The sequence below is a fragment of the Pseudonaja textilis genome, chromosome 2 (genome assembly GCF_049901715.1).
Source record: "Pseudonaja textilis isolate UNSWEBS1 chromosome 2, rPseTex1.2, whole genome shotgun sequence".
Taxonomy (NCBI): Eukaryota; Metazoa; Chordata; class Lepidosauria; order Squamata; family Elapidae; genus Pseudonaja; species Pseudonaja textilis.
In genome coordinates, this window is record NC_141991.1 from 158,352,537 (window position 1) to 158,374,842 (window position 22,306).

Sequence of the window (22,306 nt, forward strand, 5' to 3'; positions counted from 1 at the left end):
AGGCTACAATAAAATTCCTGCTGCACTGAAGGTTCCTAAGAGCACAATGGCCTCCATAATTCTCAAATGGAAGAAGCAATTGGGGGAGTAGGGACCTTAGCAAGAAAGGTGACTAAAAACCTGATGGTCACTCACACGGAGTTCCAGAGGTCCTGTGTGGAGATGGGACAGAGTTCCACAAGCACATCCATCACTGCAGCCATCCACCGATTTGGGCTTTATGGCAGACTGGCTAGATGGAAGCCTCTTCTCAGTGCAAAACACATGAAAGTCCACTTGGAGTTTGCAAAAAAGCTCCTGAAGGACTCTCAAGACTGTGAGGAACAAGATTCTCTGGTCTGATGAAACCAAGATTGAACTATCTGGCTTCAATTCTAAACATTATGTCTCGAGGAAGCCAGGTACTGCTCATCACCTGCCCAATATCATCCCAACAATGAAGCATCATGCTCTGGAAGTGTTTTTTGGTAACAGGGACTGGGGAACAGGTCAGGGTTGAGGAAAAGCTGAATGGAGCAAAGTGCAGGGATATCCTCAATGAAACCTGTTCCACAGTGCTCATGTTGTCAGACTGGGTAGAAGGTTCACTTTCCAACATGACGATCCTAAGCACACAGCCAAAACAACACAGCAGTGACTTAGGGACAACTTTGTGAATGCCCTAGAGTAGCCCAGCTAGAGCCCTGGCTTATACCAATCAGATATTTCAGTTTTTTCTTTTTAATAAATTTACAGACATTTCTAAAATTTTGTTTTTGCTTTGTCATTATGAAATAATAGGTGTAGAGAATGAGAAAAAAAAAAGAACTTCAACAACTGTAGAACCAGGCTGCAGCATTAAAAAATTGACAACAGTGAAGGGGGTCTGAATACTTTCTGAATGCATCGTCTATGTGCACAATGTTATAATGTAAGTATCAAAGGGGTGGAGTTTGCATCATGGAATCACAATCATTTCATCACTTGCCTCTTAATATTACAACTGGTATCTTTTACTAGGTAAGGGTGAGATCACATAATCAGAAGTGCCTTTCTATTTTCGACATGAAGTACTGTTGAAATACTTTCACTCATTCATAATGATGAAATGTGCTTTTGTGGATGGAAAGTTTTTACATAATTATTTCAATAAGTTAATAATTTATTGGAAGATTTTGAAAATTATGGAGAAAAAAACAGTCACAACAAAAATGTTATTACTGCCATTTTACTGCATAGGAAAACTATGTGGGTACATTAAGTGAAAATTAAAGAGATGTACAAGGAAATAAGATATTAGAAATCTTTTGAAGTACATTATTGCTGTAACAAAACTTCTTCCAGAAAGACTTCCAATCTTTTATTAAAATCCTACAATAAAAGTTATTTTGGATTTGTCAGATTTGTTGCCCAGTTTGACAATATAGAACTTAAGTGCCATGTTTCATATTTTTATTCATAGATATGAGATAAATTCATTGAGTAATGGGGAAATAGATTTGCACGAAAACCCTTCCGGTCTTAGGCATCTGCAGCTAATCTCTGATGTTAGAATATATGCCATGATATGATGTCTGTGCCATTCTGTACTTTCATCATGACATCACACTCAAGTTTGTATAGGGCTGTTTTGGTCCATAATGTATGTTTGTTATTTGCCTCCCTTGTGGGGGTACCAATTTTCAGAAAATTTGAAAACTGCAGTGTTTTTCTCCTTTTGTTGACTTTATTATACCTGTCATTTTTGTATAGAACACTGATGTATCATTTTTCAATACTGCCTCAATGAAGACATAAAACCACGATGTTTTTGTGGCTTTTGATAATTGACAAGCACACAGAATAAGCCTGTGTGAAAGTATTGCTAACATTCTTCAAAAATATGTACTTGATTTCAATAATTTCAAAGGACAGGCACGATAAATGAATGGGCAATAAAACATCATCATCTTAATCAAAAACAACAAACACAGCATGAAAAAACAACCAAGTCACTCCCTGGTGACTGCATTCTTGGACACTGTTTGCCCTTACCTGCTTCCTATGGCTGGCTAAAGGTCACCCAGCTGGCTTTGTACCTAAGGTGCAATGAGAACTAAGTGCCTCAGTTTCTAGACTGGTGCTTTAACCACTATACCAAATTGCTCTCCTCCTAAGCCTTTATTTACTTTTTATTCAGCACCTATGCACAGTGGACTGTAATTCAGAACTATATTCGACCCTTGGTAGTCGATGTTTTTTAAAAATACCCTACAGATCACTTTCAAAAATGTGTCATAATCAAGCTGGCTCGATTTAAAATGTGGCACACAAGTATTCTCTTATGACTTTGGAATCCTCAATGAAGGTTGTAAAAGATTCCAAAAGAAAGAACTTGTGTAGTTAGAAGCAGAGAGTTTAATTAAAAAAATAGCTCTGAAACATTTGAAATTACTATTATGACAATATTCTAGCATAAAGTCCTACACAAATTTGGCTGTGACAGCATAATAAATCCTACAAAAACTAGGCCTTGATGTTATGTCAAGAAAAGAATTGCTTTCTTCTCTTGTCACTTTTGTTCATAATATCTGTAATAGCTTTGAAAAAAAATGATGAAAAAGCAAAGAAAATTATTCCCCATGTGGGAATCTCATATTCAGATAAAAGATCAACAGCAGAGACACAAATCAATTTTCCCAGATAGAAAATATCACTGCAGGCTAAGTAGAAGAGACATGTTCAGGATGGAAATGTATAACATTAGGTTAGAAAAACTTTAAGTCGTGAAACTATCTGTTTTCCTGGCAAGATTGGCCCAGGTTTCTCAAACTGATGATCCTATAAGAAAGAAATGTTGATCCAACATCTCTAATTCAACAGAGCTTCAAATTTCTTTCATGAGAATGGAAACTTTTCATTTTCTTCCTAAATACGATGCAGATCATTGGGATGGTTTTAAGACCACACATAATAGGAAGACAATTTACAATAAGGAACTGATTAAAGTTTTTCCAAATGTTGGAATAGCTTTTCACCTTTTTCTAATTTAGTCCATTTTAAACTGTGAAAAAAAGCTGTCTGCACACTATCCTTGATTAAAAATAAATTATAGTCTCCAGCACTGCAGCCAAGATTCTCATCTATTATCTGTTTCTTTACATAATGGGATCTTCTGAGGAGAAATGTTATTTGATGACTTTACATCCAAATTTCCTGAGAAGAAAAATCAGAAAAGGAAGCTATAATTTTTTAAATAACTTGCATAAAGAAATAAATGGGCCGTGCACATATTAATCATGGCAATGTTATAATGTTCATGGTTATTATCAGATTTTTAATCATAATATCTGGGAAAAATCACATGCTTACAATAAGCAAAATAAAACATTGAGAGCCAATGGGAAATTTGGGGGACTATTTAAATGTTAAAATAGTTGCTGAATCTGCTTTAGGCTTTTGGGAATCATCCTAAAATGTCAATATTTGCTTTCTGTGTATTTCTTAAGAAATGTAATTTCTTAGGAAATGTAATTAACTTTTATCATAAAGCTACAAGACCAATTCACCAATTGTTTTATAACCCAGTATCTTCCAAGAGACACTTTAACAACATTTGCCAAGAATAACCAACAAACAATAGAGAAATCTCTATTGGGTAATCTTTCTTGCCCATCACATTTGGAAAAACTTTAACATTTATTTTTTAAAAAATTGGGCAGTCTGTATTGCTCCATATGAATTTATTACACTCAATCATTCCTTCTTCTGTACTTTAAGATAAAATTTTTAAAAAAAGTTCTACTCTTTTGCAATTTTCCAGTATGATTTAGTTAAGATGTACAAACTTCACTTTGGAATAAGCCCTGTGTCAAAGTGAGCTTCCAACTTGTTCCAATTTGCAACAAACTATATTCCAACCGAAATCTTAGTGTAAATACCTGCTCTCTACAAGTAATGCCAGCTAGTTTCAAATGCCTAGTAGTTCTATGCTTTCCCTCCTAATCAGCCATTCCCAGTGTAGGTTTTATTTTGGTCCTGTACATTTTATTTTATGTAAACCTCTGAAAAAGTCATTTTAGTTGTCTCCAAGTTGTCTCCAATGTAGTTTTAATAATCCTTGAAGTTAAGTCTATCTACTCTTTTTATTCTTTTTATTTTACTTTTAAAACTCTACTGTTATAATCCATAGCAAAGTGATAGTAAACCATCCTTTGAAGTAATAATAAACCTATGCTTTCATTCTAGGGATAATATACTGTATCTTGTGTATAGGCAGATCACACTGGTATTGAAAAACTGTAGAAGTGCAAAAACTGAAAAGGAGATATCAAAAATAATGAAGCCCACTTATTCACTTATTCATAAGTTAATTAAACCTTTGAAAAGTCTGAAAACATCTACATACTTATCTGGCCAGAAGATTAATTGAAAGTAATATTTGTTTCTGTGCCTACACATTAAAGATTGTGTCAGGGTTCCGGCAGTTACTCCAATTAAATCATGAGCCTTGAGCCACATTCCCAAAACTAAAGAGGATTTTGTATACAGGTTTTATAGTTGACAGATTGGACACCAGGGGCATCTGATTAGGACTGGACACCCTTTACTCTGTCTCAGTGTGAGAAACCTTTCCCTCTGTTATGCCCTGACACTGGCAACTTCAGGCTGGTGCAGACATACTCTCTTCTATGTGGTGCCTATCATGCCCCTGGTGGAGACTGACTCTGAGGGAGAGGAGGAACAGCCGACAGGGAGTGGAAGTGCAGCTCCAAAGGTTGTGGAGGAGGCTGGGGAAGGGCAGAGGCCGGCTGGGCAGTTAGAGGAGGACCCAGGCCCATCCCCTCTCCATCCTAGGGCATGCAGGGAGGAGAGGATAAGGGAGAGATGTGGACTACTGTGGAGGAGAGGGCCTTGATCCTCTTCATGGGCTGCAGCTGTGACAACTGAATAAGAGGACGGACATGCATATGGGCGAGCGCTGGAAACAAAGCGTGGAAATATCTCTAGTTTATGGTTCTTCTCTGAGTTTGGCATCCTTCCCAGTGTGTATTCTGTTATCTGTGGATGTCCTCCAGCCCTTATCTTGCCTGGTTTGTGTTCCCTCCTTCTTGTAACTGCTTGTGTGGGAGTTTTTTGTCTTCTGTCAAAGATATTTGGAGCTTGGAAGCAAAGTGAAGGAATAAAAAGGACTTCACCGGGTTTTTGTGACTGTGTTTATTTTGTATCCCCACCCTGGGTCATCACAGTGCCTAGGCACTCCCTTCCAGGGCCATTCTGTTGTGGGGTACCAGACAGTGTAATTCCCTGAAACAAACCCCACATGAAATACCTTGTATGCCATAAGCCCCCAAGAGAGCTGTCCCATAGGATTCTTTCAAAGCAGCAATGCTTTAGAGTTGTGAGGACAAGCACTCCCCTCCTTCGCCCTCTGTTTGAGGGTTTCAAAAGAACACTCAACGAGAGAGAGAGACAGAGAGAGCGACAGACAGACAGACACTTTTGGCTTCATGCAAGGAAAGAGCTTAAGCAGCAGAAGTCTTTCTTTCTCTGCTCCAAACTCCACCAGAAATGAGTCTTTGCTGCGTCTTGGAGCAGGATGCCTTGCAGGGTCCCAAAGACTCATTTCTGGTGGAGTTTGGGGGAGAGAAAGAATTTTTTGCTGCTTTCCTTGCATGCAGCCAAAAACAGAAGAAAGAAGTGAAAAGAAGCAGCCCGGTGGCCAGGTCAGGTGTGTGGGGCACATGGGGCAAGTTCCCCCCCTTCACCCTTTCCCTCTCCCTTCACTACCTCGTGTTATTCACAATGCAAGCAACACAAGCCTTGTGTTCCCATGGGCCATGTGGGCAGCGCAGCCTTGTGTTCCCGCACAACCTGGATTAATTGCCTTGGGGGGTTGCTTTGGGGGTGACATTTCTCTGTGGACCACCAAAATTTTCTCGTGGACCACCAGTGGTCCCCAGCTCACTGGTTGGTAATCATTGCCCTATACCACTAGAAGGATTTGTCCAGAACTTTCCAGGAGGTTCAAGATAGACTTTAAACTTCTGCCTATATCTACATGTAAAACTTGTATATGGGAAACAGTATCTAAGGGTCCCCAACAAGGGAAACCCTCAAGCACTCCAAGCAAGAAATATTCTGGACCCCTGGTCCCCAACAAGGGAAACCAGCTATACAGGGCCTGGATGGATCCTTTCCTGTCAAAAACATCCCGCTGTTTGAAATGGCACTTGCGGCTTCACTCCAATGTAATGATCCAAAAGCAATTGCAAAAAGAAAAAAATTCTTGGTTAAGGACTAGCCTGCTTATCCAACACCAGCAAGATAAAAGAGAAATAATGCCAGGGAAGTGGAGTGGGAAGGTACCTGCCCGGTCCACAAGAAGGGAAACCAGGAGGGAATGGCGCCTGTGATATTTAGGTGCAAACTTGAAGCCAGCCGTTGAAAATGGTGGGAAAGCAGAATCTCCGGTGTTAATTGCCTGAGCAGTTTAATGAGCCACTGCTGCTGACTCTCTAAATTGTCAGATAAATGATCCTGTCAGTCGAAACGGCAAGGAGAAGTGAGCCGCGGCTGCGAGCGCTCCACCAAGATCGCAGAGATAAGACAATTGGGGGATTAGATAAGCTAATTGCCTGAAGTGGCCATCTCAGGCTGCCTGCGTAGTGGCAGGCTCCACCAGCCACAAAGAACCACTCTCAAACTGATCGGGGGGATGACCTAATAGAGCCACAAGCCTTGAAATCGCCAAATTAATTGGGGAAAAATTTAAAAGCCGAATTAACCCAAGAGCAAACCTGAATTTTGATTAGCTGAATCAGAAAACCATTCCAGTCAGGGAGCGCACAACCTCTTACCACGAAGGCTGAGCTAAAATTGGGGGACACTTGGGGAAGTGTCCTGTGGAGGAGGAGGAGCGTCCTGGAGTTTTAAGCCCAAGCTTTCCAGAAGAGACTGAAGCACCTCCCACTTCTGGATGCTCTGAACAGCTCATGGGAGAATGTGTATATATTCTGTTTTATTTTCTGCTAATAATTGTATGTTTATTTCTTTTTTAACCATATCCATATTAAAATTTGTTCAGATAAATCACAATGGTCATATTATATAGACCAGAGGTGTCAAAGTAAAAGCCCAGAGGCTGGATCTGACCCACAGGCCCGCCCTGGAAACAGCAAAGGACCGGCCCGTGGTGCCTCTGCCAATGAAACAATTGCTTGCGATATGGCCCTGTTTTTGCTGACAGCGGGTTGTAAGAGGCTGTCATGGCCCAAATGGAGCCTGGATGGGCTGTGCGCAGCCTCCCCAAGCTCCATTTTTGTTGGCAGATGCCTGCAGGAGGCCATCACATCCGAAAACGGAGCCCAGGAGAGCCATTGTGGCTGAAACGGAGCCTTGATGAGTGACCCTCAGCCCCAAATACAACCCTGATGCGGCCCTCAATGAAATTGAGTTTGACACTCCTGATATAGACCATAAGTTAGAAACTTTCAGAGCAGGAGGAGACTACTACTGTTCACTGATACTCACTTTGCCTTTTCTATTGTTCAGAATAACATACATGATTTTCTCTATTTTATCCTCTTCAATTTTTGTTTTAATTTTAATTAGGATAGGCTGAGAGACTGTAATCAGTAGGTCAGCCAGTACTTATCATGGCTGAGTGAGGACTTGATCCTGGGTGTAATCAATTTCAGTCCAGCACTCTTAATCACTGAGTTTCCTTGAATTTTAAATGCAGTGTAAAGTGTTATACCTATTGCCTCCAAATCTATCAGCATCCAAAATACTACTGGAACAGTGATATTGTCTAGTATTCTTTGCAACTAACACAGCAGATGCACACAGAACAGGCTTTTGTCTCCCAAAATTGATATTATTTATTGCTTAAGTCTAAAGTAAAAATTTTTTTTAAAACACCAGAAAGTTTGAGCTTAACCTTCTATATTCTGTACATACCACAGTTCTTATCCTATACATTAATTTTAATTACTATTTTCTTAAATATTCTTCCCATTGTTTTTGTTCCTTTACATTAAGTTGTGTCTGATTCTTGGAGATTGCTTGGACAAGTCCCTGCAGTTTCCTTGGTAAGTGATTTGCTATTGCCTTCTTCCTAGGGTTGGGAAAAAGTAACTTTTTTGTAATATAAAAAAGTGTACGTTTTTTAATTTAGTGCCAAAATCCCCACTATACTATTATAAATACTAAAAAAAGAAAGAAAAAACTAAAATAGTATAGGTAAGCATTTAATTTCTGACTTTCCTTCTTTTTTTGCTATAAATCTATTTCTTATAATTCTATTTTTATTTACAATTATACCTTTATTTTGGTCAACATTCATTTCTTTCTCTCTAAGGGTCTACATTAAACATCTTCGTTATCTTCCCCCTTATCTTCCACAATCTCTTACTTTAAAATAATAATGACAGTCCTTGCAAGTGCCTGAAAGTTCGAGGCCTCTCACCAAGCACCAGGCCACTCCTTGAGTCAATAAAGATCTTTTGTGCTCGCTACCACACAACTACTCACTGACTGCATTGGGTGAGTGGATCTCATGCAAACAGGAGGGTTGGCCTTGAAATGGGGAAGGAGATGTGGTCATTTTCCTCTTGGCACTGTATTTCTCCCTTCCACGGGGAAGCATCTTGATGCCCACTAGTAGTTTTTGATTGGCTCCCATCATTCCCAGAATTGAGCAGGATGACCTCTTGCACTTCCAATGTCTAGAGATTGGCAGGTACATAGCAGTATCTAGGAATATTATCTCTGTGTGGCTGAGTGTCTAAACCACCTTCTACATATAAAATTGGTGCCAGAAAAGAAAATGAAATATTGATATCTAAAGCAAAGGAATGTCTAAATTCACGTGTTGCATTAAGCCATGGTTTATTCAACAAGTCACAGTATATATATTTGAGGACTTCACACATTATATTATAAAGAGCAGAATAAAAATCCATGAATAGATGTATTCATAAATAAAGTCAGACAAAATAATAACACTAGAACATGCCATATTATGTGAACTACAGTTCTTTAATTATACGTGATATAATTTGAATTTATGTGACATTTGAAGGAAAAGAATCCACAGCGGTATCAAAATAAGTATGATGACTTTTTTATTATAATGTTCATGATGTTTATTGTAACAGTGAATAACCATTATCACACTGGAAGTAATGATTCAAAAATAATTATTTCTGTATCAATTGTTCACTCCTATGCAGTTTATTCAGAAGTAATTTCAGCAGAATTCAATTACTTTACTCCTAATAATTATACATAAAGTCATAGACATATTTTGTTGGAGGTCATTATTAGCATAGCATATGTTTATCGCAGAAATATTTTTAAACAGGAAAATGAAACCCTTTGAGGAAATGAGCAGAAGTCAGATGTGTATAGTTCAGATTTCAAAACAACTAAGGATTCAGCATTACCTCCTAAATATAAAAGAAAAGGCATCATAAAATGGCAACCCAAATGCAAATTACAAGGTTGGTTAAGCAAATACAAAAAGCCCTTTGCCACTGCTTAGGAGTATTTTTTTTCTTTGTTTCACTCCATCTCCTGCCCTCATCATCCCACTCTTAAGCTACAGAGAGAGTTTGCTGCATTTGCCTGAGAGCACCTGATAAAAACAAGGCAGAAATCAATAACACATTTATAAATGAAACTCATTCCCACCTATTTGCCTAATTAACACTAGCATACTTGCTAATGAAGTACTTTACAATAGCCACTTATGAAAACTGAGTGACAGATTGGCAAGTTGTTTGCTTCAGGCAATAGGTATTTTTCCAAGACTTGCATTCACATACTTAAATTTGTCCCATGTACTGTGCATATTAAATATTTGGATCTATACAATCCACAACTTTTCAAAAGTATTTAATTCAGTTCCTTTCATTCCCATTTAGAAATTCTTTTGCCTCACTAGCAAATACATTGAATATCCAATGTATTGCTCATTAATGTTAACAAAGAAGTCAACAATTTTTTTTCTTTATTGAATGATTGTATGATATATGTGACTGTGTCTATGATAAAATCTTTACCTTTAATCCAATATATGTAAGTGGAGGTTGTAATGCAAACCTGTTTTCTCAGGCATAAATGCCATGATTTTTAATGTTTACTCCACAAGGATTGAGTTATTAGACAGAAATTCCAAAAAAGTACCCCACTGGTTGCCACCCCACTTGCACACACACACACAAAAATAAATTACAATGAAAATAGCACTTGCTTTTCTTAACAGAGGAGGTGATCGTGAACTGCAAAATTAGAAGTTTAAGAAAGAATAATGGAATGGGAAAAAGAAATAGCATTCCATAAACTAATATTCGTCTCTTCTTCCCAGAAGAACAATTCAAACTTTTACATCACATATACATTGGTATATTTTGTTAGATGAGTAATGAGCAGGTATGTGTTAAGGTATAAGGAGATTTACTTTTCATTTGCTGCTTTCATCCTGCAAATCCAATAGGAGTATCATTTAGAAAAGACCTTATATATTTTTCTTTTATATGCTCTATGCGAAGGCAGCAATTTCAAAGCTTTACAAAAAGCATTAAGGTAAAATGGAGTGACAAGACAGAGAATTATATCTTTAAATAACTGCTACTATCTTCTAAATTTCCTTTTCAAGAATAATTGCCAAGGCCTCATTCTTTCAGTATAATCCTGGATTTGAATAAGGTTCTTCATGATTGCAAAAACTGAGTAAACTGTTTGGTTTACTCAAAAATAAGTCTCAATGTATTCAGTGGAATTAACTCCCAGAAGTATGTGTATTTATTTCAGTTACCCTTGATTTTAGACAAAAGACAGAGAAGTGGCATTCAGTTAATACAAGTAATACTCCTTTGTCCTCCATCTCCAGACAAGGCTGAGAGATGAAGAAACAATAAAATATACTACAGAAAAGCTCATAAACATAGTGAAAAGGTTTTTTTTTTTAAAAAATATCTCCATCATGGGTATTCCACTGAACAAAGATAGAGTGATTCTCCTCTTTTTGGTAGAGGTTGTTGGTGTTGTGTGTCTGCCTTCAAATCATTGTTGACTTCTGGCAGCTGCTGGGCAAGTCCTGGCAGGTTTTTTGACAAGGAGAGAAGTGCAAATACATTCTTGCATCAGATGTTAGGATAACAGAATAATAGAGTTGGAATGGACTTTGGAGATCCATGGACTAGTCCAGCTCTCTGCTCAGGCAGGAAACCCTATACCATTTCAAAAAAAGGTTGTCCAAACTCTTCTTAAAAACTTCCAATGTTGGAGCATCCACAACTTCTGTGGCATGTTTGATTAATTGTTATAACTGCCAGGAAATTTCTCTTTTGCTTTTCTCCTTGATTATTTTTCATCCATTGCTTCTTGCCCTGCCTTCAGGTGCTTTGGAGAATAGGTTGACTCTCTCTTCTTTGTGGCAGTCTCTGAGATATTGGAACAGTGCTATCATGTCACCCCTAGTCCTTCTTTTCATTAAACTAGAATAATGATAGGAAATTGCCTGTTTACGATTGCCTGTTTTCAGTTTCTTTCATTCATTTGTTTATTCATTCACTTATATTTAGGGACCACCCATCTCACTCATTTGTTTCTCTTCTTAGTAGCATCAGAAGAACAATGGTGGTTTTCTAAAATAGACATGTATGCCTGAATTTTTATTTTCATGCAGCTTCATGGATCACATGCTTTGAGTGGGTTGGTGGAGAAATTGGTGTTGTTGAGTAACTTACAGAACCATAGCACTGGAAGGGACCATTCCAGCCGTCAAATCCAACTCTCTGTTCAGTGCAAGAATATAAATATAAGTATTGAGGACAAACAGTTGTTCTGACTCGACTTGAATAGTGAAGAGGAAGCCATCTGTTGCACTGCTCTTACAGTTATTCTCTCCCCCCAGATTCAATTGGAATCTGTTCATCTGTAACCTGAGTCCATTATTCCACACCCTACAGTCTACACAGAGCCAGAAGAGGCTTTGACTTTCTTCTATGTGATATTTTTTTCAGGCATTTGAAGAGTGATATCATATTCTCCTTCAGTCTTATCTTCTCACGGCCAAACCATTTCCCCTTTATTCTCTCTGCATAGGATGAAATTATTAGTCCCTGGATTATCCTTGTGTCATTCTCTAAACTTGTTTTAGTTTCTCTGAATTCTCCAAATTGTGGGTTCAAAAACCAGATACATTGCTCAGCGAAGCAAAATAAATTGATCTAACCGAAGCAAATAAAGTATAACTACTTCCCATTATTTATAAATTCTGCCATAGGTATAACGTATGGGTCTACTGTGGGAAAGAAGTTAAATGCTAGGAGAGAGGAGACCCAGTTTCTAGTCCTTCTTTAGGAATAGAGCCAGTCGGGTGACTTTAGGCCAATCTTTCCGCTTAGCCCAAATTGGTTTTGGATTCTGGCAGTGGGGGAGTGTTACTGAGTAATTTTCATATTAAGCCTACGAGCCAAATTTCTAGATATAAAAATGGGATTTATTTGGAGAAAGAAATATAGGGGAAAAAAAATAAGGAATACAACTTTCAAAGGAAACCAATACAATCAGCCTTGCTAAATAAGCTATTATGTTTTGGGGGGGAAAATCTTACTAAAAATCTTTGAAAAATCTTCACCACATGTTCAACGTTCATCGCAAAGATGATAGTTACAAAGGGATTATCTGGGCTTCCTAATTTGATCTCTTTGTCTGTCTTTTTCATTTTTTTTCTAGGAGAACATTACATTTTGCAAACCTGATCCTTAAGAATAAGTGCAATCCACATGAACAGGTATGTCTTCCATATCCCTCAGTACCCAGAATCTGAAACCACATTTGTCCACCTTTAACATTAGTTCATTCTCCCACATGCAGGAGATATTCAGAGGCGTTCAACCTCAGTAACTCACAGGAAAGATGCACATCACTGATTATTATCATCACATTCATGACAACCCTTCCAACTATTTCACATATCTACTAACAACATGGGAGACACTTTCGAGGGTATTTCCCAAGGGAATGCACCAAAAACACCCAGCATAATTTTCTGCTAGTAGAGACATGAAAGGAATTACTGCAATGTGGCAATTTGAACCTCTACTATGGCAAGACCTCCAAAGAAATATCATACTGAATGGTAACCAAAGGGATCCAGCAGTATTTAACAGGATCACATTTCTACTTCCTCTCTCAATTCTCAGCATGCTGTATATCATCCATTAGAACAACTAGACTTCCTCCATTGTAAATCCAGATATAAAACCAGGTTGAAAATAATTTAGATAATCCACTAATTCAATTTAAGAGTGCAAAAACAGCATAGCATGTTGGGGTTTGGTGTAAGGATCTTGAGCTCTTCAGAATGCATAAGATAAAATCGTTCAATTTTTTGAATTGTGATGTTTGAAGGAAATTAAATGATAACATGGGTGCTTTAAGCCTCATGGAAAAAAGTACCGCTATTCTGTTAACCTCTCTCTTCAAGTTCCACTTCCATCTGTTTAAAAAAAAAAAAACCACGCATACACAACCCAAACGCTGCACTATTTTCTCTTTATCAGTAGAGGGAGATATAAGCTAAAAGAGATAGAGGGAGGGTGATAAAGAGGGAAAGATTCAATATCACTACTGATGAAAATAACAGCTCAAGCTTCTGGTAATTTTAATTTTACTATTATAGAAATATGGAAATAATAACATAATTTAAATTAAAACAGTAAAATGAAATATGATCCTGGCCAATGTTGCTTTATGAGCTTCAGCATATCACACAGAATTTGTACATGTCAAACTGAAGGTGCAACTCCTTAACCTAAAAATTGGGAATGGCAGGCCACTACTTTCTTCATCACATTGCATATATAAAAATATTTCAAATTGGCAGGTAGATCTAAGTGGACTCTTCAGCAATAGCTTCACTACTGCCCCTTTTTAAAGCAGCATGAAAGAATCGCTTGTCTGCAAGAAATAACAGCAGATGATCATTGGCAGCACAGAGTCTTGGAGGCTCTTTATATTTAGTTTTGGGGAAGGGTTCAATTTATAAGTACCAGTAACAGTTCAGATAGTTCCAAGAGCTTTTCTAATTCCTTGGAGATAAACTATTTAACAGGCTCAGACAGATTGTATTAACTACTAAATAATATAAAAATAGTACAAACAGAACAGAATTTATTTATGAAACTTTTCATAGCTAATGGATTTGAGTGCTATTGGAACTAATGAAGATCAGGTCATTGTTCTGATCATCTAACATTCTAACATTGGATTCTTTTGGTGATTCTTCATGGATGGAATCAAGGAATAGTCCCAGCTTCTCTTCTATGCCATTCTAATTAAGGAAGATATCTTATGACTCTGCCTGGATCACACTTAATCAGATTCAGTCTTGGATCTATACCATGATTGCTGCGCTGCCCTGCTCCCCACTATCTCTTGCACGTGTGCGCACACGCACACACACACACAGTGAGAATTCTAAATGTATTTATTCAACACCCCCCCCAAAAAAAAAACAGGTCCTCAGAAAGCACCTACATTGTGCAGGTTCGGTTCGGAGCTCAGCACGGCAAGAGTCCCCAGCTAAAATGAGTCTAACAGACACACAGGAAGTCCAGGGAAACAATCCATGAGTCAAATGGGTCAGGATGCATGGCATGAACACTAAAGGCACAGAACTGGGCACGTTGCTCCACCAACACTCAAGTCCTTAGGGCAGGATTAAGTAGATGATGCTGGTGCGGCCCTTCAGGAGGGTGAGGTTGTCTCCTCATGTGCAGCTTAGCTTACCGGCATTGCGCCTGTCTCCTCTCTGCCCTACATGTTCTTGGATTGGGTGGAGGTGTAGTCTCCATCTCCTCCTTGTCACTAATGGGGACAACTGCTTCTGATCCTTCCCTGAAGCCTCCTGGCCCAACTCTGTCAGGTTAGCACTCTCTGAGCCTCATGGGGTCAAATCCATGACACTTGCTTAAGCTTGCCTTTACACTTCATCATGCACAATTATTTTATATAGCACACTTCAAGGGATAATGGAAAATGGTAATGGTACTACCATGTCAAGTACCCAAAACACCTTCTGTTATTTATAAATTGGGTACCAAGGTCTTCTGGTACTTAACATGGTAACTCCTAAGCATCAAGCTGTTGACAGGATGGCCAGCCAGATTTTTTTAAAAAAAACTTCACCCAACACTATTTATCATGCTCTGGGGATTACTTTATCTAATCTTGCCTTTACCTGAATAAAAAAGAATATGTTGCAATAATAAAATCCTTATCAAGTATTGATCCACTCATGGCAAGATTTCCACTTCTATGTCTTTCATATATGATCTTTCCTTTTCAGAACAAATAGCATATTGAGACTATGACCTGCCCATAGCTTCTGAAATTATTAGTCTGAAGCCCATGAAAGTCACAACATTTTGATTCACCTGTTGGAGTGCAAAACCCTTAGAGCTTCTTCCACAGCTATGGGATTGCCCATGCAGGCTATTTGTGTTTGAGGAAATAAAAGTAGAAGTAACTGTAACTGAATGGTCCCATTTCTCTTAACATTATTTCTTCCTCTACTTCTCGTGAGGTGAAAGTTTCTCTCAATTCAGCAAAGTTTCTATTGAATCACCTCATTGGAACAGGTCTTGGAATTAAAACAAGGGCCTGCTTTGAAGCACTGTTAAATTAGGAACCTTCAAAAGAGCCTTACAAAGTATTTTGCAAGTAAATGGCTCTTCTGTTGTCTCTGGGGTAATCCTGGAATTATATATCATTGCAGACAACTTTAGTTCCATACATGGTGATTGAAAAGATGAGCTAAGCAGAGTGATGGATTCTCAGAATGACCTTTATCATCTCACTAAACCTTCTGCCTATCAAAACTCTTTTGAGGTGGGAAGACTAACATTATATTTGACTTCATTTATTTTCTCACCTCTTAGTTTCTTGAACATGGCCAGCTGGGAGCCTTAACTTTATTTCCTCTTGGGTTAGCAGAATGAGACACTTTTATTCTAGTTCTGTCAAAATAAGTTGGAGTTCAGTTTGGCATTCTGTATAAGGATTCAAGGCTCACCAATATAGTGTGTGTGTTTGAGTCAAATCATTGTCTGTTAACATTGTCATTTTCCCTCTTTATTATACAAAACTCTTTCTTGCAAAAAACACATTATTCTTAAGCTTGTAAAAGTTAGTAAAACAAAAACAAAAAAGCCCTAGGTTATTATATTTTTTGTAGATCTCTAATGTACCAAGTCACACTTTCAAAAACACATTAATTCCAAGAGATACACACATACAAAAATACATATAATATATACACATATACATACATACACAAGCAAAATATCAAAAGACAATGTTCAAAGCATACAATTATTTAAGAAAAGATCATGATCACAAAAAATAACCTTTTAAAACACCAACATTTACAATTTTGAACTGCTCATAAAGTTTTAAAGAAGAGTAATTATTGTTATAGTTCAAAAGTAGAGGGGGGAATGGGGGGATGGTAGAAATGGGTGAACCACCCCTCTCCTAAAAAAAATTAACAACTTTTTCTGATCCAGATAACTATTAATATGTTCCTTCTCCCTAGAGATTGCTCCAGCTATCTAATTAAAAAAAACATTGAACACTACTTCTACTGAGCATTTTTTTCAACACACTTCTAAGTTTTATGAAGAAATGGAGCTGGATCAAAGCCAGAAAAAATGTTTTATGGCTTCAGGCTTTTGAATACCGTCCCAACATTCTGGCAGCAAATAGAAAATAGAACATTTAATATGATACTGAGCATTTCTTTCTTTGACTACCTTTTAGGAATGGAAGGAACAATGCTGCACAATCTTTCTGTGGTCAGAAAAAAGTATTTGACTAAACCCAGCTCCTGCTGCTTCTTAGCTTTTGAAGGATTATTTATTTATCAATCATTACAGTTCTTTGAATGATCACCTATTACTCCATTCACATAGGCAACACATTTCTGCAGAGCCCATTAGAACTGTCTAAAAATTGCTTGTCTTATACACATACCATGCGACCTAGATGCAGCATCCACTGAATGTTTTCAGTTTCTAAGTTCAACACAATACATCTGAGGTATAGTGAGATCATCTAAGATCAAGCAAGGTAGAAGGGTCAGTTGTGTGGATTCACGATGACTGTTTAATGAAGTGCAGGTATAGGTTGGTCACTTCATCACTATCTCTGTGATTCATACAACTATTAGAGTAGCAACCTTCTTACCTAGAGGAAGATCTGATAATAAAGGGACACCTCATCAGGAACCAAGGTTCTGTCTATAATACTGAATGAAGATGAAAAAATGAGCCTATGTGTTTTTGCAGTCTACTCACATAGGGGAATATAATCAATGAGGACCACCGATGCCCTCATGGAATGAGGGCTGAGTAGAATAGCAGCTCATAGCAAAGTTTTTGTATGATTGTGTTTCCAAGTATGTAAGCTTCGTTCGTAACATTTGATTAGCTTTCTGTAAATTTGTTATAGCATTTCAGTATGTGATTGCTTGTCCGTTAATTGGGAGCTACTACTTTCTAATTTATTAATTCTGGTTTGAATTAATCAGCACACACTTAAAGCATATCCCTCCAAATTGCCATTCTTTTATATCTACAATAATATTTTTATTCATTTATTTCAAATAAAACATTACCCTTTCATCTTCTTCGTCGGTAGATGAAAGAGAAGATAGTGTTGCTGCCACCACCGCTGTGCCTTGATGGACACTGCTTCTCAGTTTTGGATTTTCCTCTTTTTGAAGACATCTAGACAACCTGTAAGCTATTTCCTAATAAAATCAATAAAAACAAAAATTACTCACCTGCATATCAGTTTAAATCCACAATTCTTTAGAAGAAAATAAAGCAAAAATCAACAGAAGCAGTTAATTATACAGATATTTTGGCCAAATATCCTATTCACTCCATTCATGAAATGCATGGTATTGGAAGATAAATGTTACATAGAAATCATATGGAAGCTTGTCTCAACAATAGTTTTTGCTGTTGTTTTAATAGAAATCCATTTTAGTTCTAATTAAAGGGCTTATATATACAAACAATTGGATTTCCTTCCAGATATAGATTCCCCATCTCTCAGTCCTACCACCAGAGAACCCTCTGAAATAAAAATTAGGTGCAACATTGTTTGGCTTTGTGTTATTTCTTCTGCAAAAGAAAGGGGAGATAAATAGGCAACCACCCTTTGCCCTGATTAGACACTTTCACTTTCTTTAACAGTTCATAACAGAAGTAAAACTCATAATTACGTCATTTTTCTTCTTCTTTCATTCAAACGCCATTACAAGTACTCCTCGACTTTTGACCATTCATTTAGAGACTGTTTGAAGTTAGGACAGCATTGAAAAAAGTGACTTACAATCAGCACGCTGTCCCTGCAATCACACGATCACCATTTGCAATCTTCCCAGATAGCTGCCAACAAGCAAAGTCAATGGGGAAGCCAGCATGTCAGCAAGTCAATGGGGAAGCCAGCATGGAAGGTTACAAGTCACAGTCATGTGATGTCTCACTTAATGACCATATGGCTCACTTAACCACCACAGCAAAAAGGTTGCAAAATTGGGTACAATCACATGATGCCTCACTTAATGACCACGCTGCTTAATGATGAATTTTCTAATTCTTATTGTGATTGTAAGTTGAGAACTACCTGTAGATCTATATTGGTTCTGAAAAAACTCTGAAAAAACTCCAACAATGTCTATCTCAACTAAACAACTGAGAATGGAGAGACTGAGAGTATTCTTTCATGCTTTTAATACAAATAAGACATACTGAATCTCAATTGCAACATTTGTTTTTCTCTCCCACTCAGACTTAAACGATGCAGTCTACCGTATCTGGTAGATCTCTTAATCTACCAGGGAATCTTTTCACGGGTTACATGGGGATGTATTGAGAATCAAAGGAGCATAAGATTTATTCAGCAAGTTTCTTTTTTGGTTATGTGGCATTAGACTTTAACGCTGAATTTTAACCTATAGAGGTGGAATTTATAGCAACAGAGACAGTGAAGGAATATATAAATACTACACAAAGTAGAATATAAGCCACTTCATCAAATTTTAGCATGTATTTAAGAAGCTTCCATAAAAGTTAGTTGATTGCACTGTTTGACTGTTAAGCAAGATTTTATATGCATACTCTATCACCGTGATGGCAAACCTGTGGCACACAGAGCCACTTCTGCTGGCATGCGAGAGGTTGCCGGAAGAGCCTCACTGTGCATGCGTGCGCCGCCCGACAGCTGATTGTCAAGTATCTGGCATGTATGCCCATGGAGCAGGGGGGCATGGGGGGGGGGGAACTGCACACATTGCCTTCTGGGTGCTGGCGCGCAAGTGCACGAGCGTGCATGCAAATTTTTGGCACAGGAGCCCAAAAAGGTTAGCTACCACTGCTCTATCATATAATTTTTATATCAGGCACTAAGTGTGTTTATGTGTGTGTGTGTGAGTGCGTGCGTGTGTGTGTAATTTCATATGATGTGGAGAAAGTAACTTGGCAGATTAGAGGCTGAGTCAACAGACTTCTTATTCTGCTGCCCTACATTCCTGCTACCCGAGGACACTGATATGTTTAGCTCTGAGGATCTCCCTTGTTGCCTTTAGGGGGCTTTAATTCATGCCAAGGCCACCTCATCAGGGTTTCCAGACCACTGCAAGACATGTATACAGGGGTGGGATTCTACCAGTTCACACCTATTCGCTAGAACCAGTTGTTAACATTCTAAGCCAGGGGTCCCCAACCACCGGTCCGTGGACCGGTACCGGTCCGTGGATCATTTGGTACCGGGCCGCAAAGAAAATAAAAATAAAAATGGCAGCTTTCTTTGCCTTCGGTGAATGCTGCTGGGATCAGGGATCAAGGACACAAATGAAAGAAGGGGAGGGAGGAAGCAACCAAAGCCTGTCCTGCTCTCCGGCTCAGCGGCTTCGGCTTCTCCTGCCTCGCCTCTCTCAGTCGCTCTCGCTCCTCCACCAGCCCAGGAAGAAACTGCTTCAAAGAAGCCGGCAGGGTGCTTTCCTGTCGGCGCAGCTCCTCTGAAGCGCCCGTTCACCCCCACCCCGCCCCCCGCGGTTCAATCCAGTGCTCTGTTTCTGGTTGTTTTGGAACAGCTTTGGCTGAGAATAATAACTATTCACCTCTTTTACTCAGCCGAAGCTGCTCCGAAACAACCAGAAACGAAGGCAGGCAGGCAGAACAGAGCACTGGATTGAACCGTGGGTGGCGGGGTGGGGGTGAACGGGCGCTTTGGAGGAGCTGCGCCGACAGGAAAAACCACCCTGCTGGCTTCTTTGAAGGAATGAGGCAGACACCTGAGGGATAAGGCTGAGGGAGGGAGGGAGACACCTGAGGGATGAGGCTGAGAGAGGAACGAGGCAGACACCTGAGGGATGAGGCTGAGGGAGGCAGGGCTGAGAGGCGGGCTTCTCAGTCATCCTGCAGGGACTTGTCCTGAGCCTCCCTGAACTTGGTGGTTTGCTGGCAGACATTTTATTACCCGACTAGGTAACAACATCAAACCACCAAACTCGGACTCCTCCCCCTCCCCCCCTCCTTGAAAAAGTGTCTCTCCCCCCCTCCTTGAAAAAGTGTTTCTGCGTGAAACTGGTCCCTGGTACAAAAAAAGGTTGGGGACCACTGTTCTAAGCAATTCAGAGAACTGGTTGTTAGAAGAAATTACTGGCCTAAATTCTGTAAGGAAGTCAGGAAGGAAACATTCTGGTGTAGCTTACAGAATTTGCCTCTCTGTTAACCCTTATTATGTTCTTGGCAGGACTAGACTTCCTGTCTCAGGAACTTCTCTGAAGTTTTTTCCCCTCCTTTGCTGGTACTTTATTTGTGTGGAGTGATCATTCAAAGTTACAATGGCACTGAAAAAGTGACTTATGACCATTTTTCACACTTACAACTGTTGCAGCATCCCCACAGTCATGAGAGGCCAGGCAAGGAGATGTGTGCCTCGATGTGAGTGATATTGAGTTGGCCACACCCAGCCAATAACATGACCACCAAGCCATGCCCACCAACTAAGCCATGCCCATAGAACCGGTTGTTAAAAAATTTGAATCCCACCCCTGCACATATAGGTAACAGTTTTGATATTGAATTTCTATTCTGCAATATTGCGTTGTCAATTAGAATGTTGTGCTACTGTACAAAGGCTGATGAATCACATGTTTCGTAAGTGCTCTACCATTATTTAAAAATGAGTTTTTGTTGCAGCCTTAGCTATGTGTCAGATTGAGGTAGTTCAGACAGTGGACAATTTTTTAAGTAGCCTCTCTAAATGAACAGAATTTCATTTTATTTCATCTCCTAGAAACCTAGAGGCATTGAAATAAGAACATTATAGCATGATCAGCAGAATACTGAAAATGAGTACAATGGATGTAAGTAAATAATTTTTTGTCAAGCCTATTCTATAGAGATGGTGACAATAGCAAAATATTTCTACTACTACTGCTCCTACAGTATCCTACAATCGACAATGGAACTTTTTCTGGGAAGTCAGGAACCTGTACTAACAATGCCACCAAAAAGATAGTGTAGTAACTATAGACAGACTTAACAATGATTGCAATGATGTGCTAGCATGTTAGAATTACCTCTTAGTAACCACATAGACTTTCTCCCTGAAAGAATGACCTACCGTCAGGTAAAACTCATCATACCCATAATATTGTATTGTTAACTCATAGTGCATTATTAGTTAGTTATTCAGTCAATTATTAACTGTTTAGCTTGTCTAATACACTTTTAAAGTGAAGCTAACCCTATATATTTGGTGACCAAATATCTTCTCCATGTTTTATAATTACAATAATTTAATTAGATATGTGGCTTTATTGTCCTATTGCTTTTTCCCTTTTCCAATAAAGAATTGTTGCATCAAACTGTTTTTCTTTTTCTACTGCAAAGTTTGGTCAAAGAGGATAATAAATATATTTGATTTGCACTCTTTGGTCAGAACTGACAGTGTAAAAAAAAACCTTGAGAATTTTTGTCATCCTTACCAGACAAGAGGTAACTGAAGGTTAACTAACGCTAAAAAGCTTGAGAAAATATGGTGCAGCATCTTTAGTTGTATGCTTTTCAGTTCAGAATGATGGTAGATATTTCTTACTGCATTTCTATTGGGAAGATGGAATGACTACATTAGGGTGGGGGGTTTACCTGTATTCCTCAAGAAATTATAATGGAACCAGGAGTAACATATTGTATATAGTTAAGGGAAAAGTCAAAATATCAGTCAATGACAGGAAGGAAGGAAGGAAGGAAGG

General features: G+C 38.6%; 1 protein-coding gene across 26 annotated transcripts in view; it reads right to left on the reverse strand.

The window, feature by feature from the left end:
* Positions 1 to 22,306, reverse strand: part of ADGRL3 (adhesion G protein-coupled receptor L3) — a 568,292-nt gene that overhangs the window by 357,593 nt on the left and 188,393 nt on the right. For all 26 annotated transcript variants that reach the window (XM_087926212.1, XM_087926209.1, XM_087926207.1 and 23 more), the window contains one exon: positions 17,651 to 17,785. The gene's annotated coding sequence lies outside the window, so the exon portion shown is untranslated. The remainder of the gene's footprint in view (positions 1 to 17,650; positions 17,786 to 22,306) is intronic.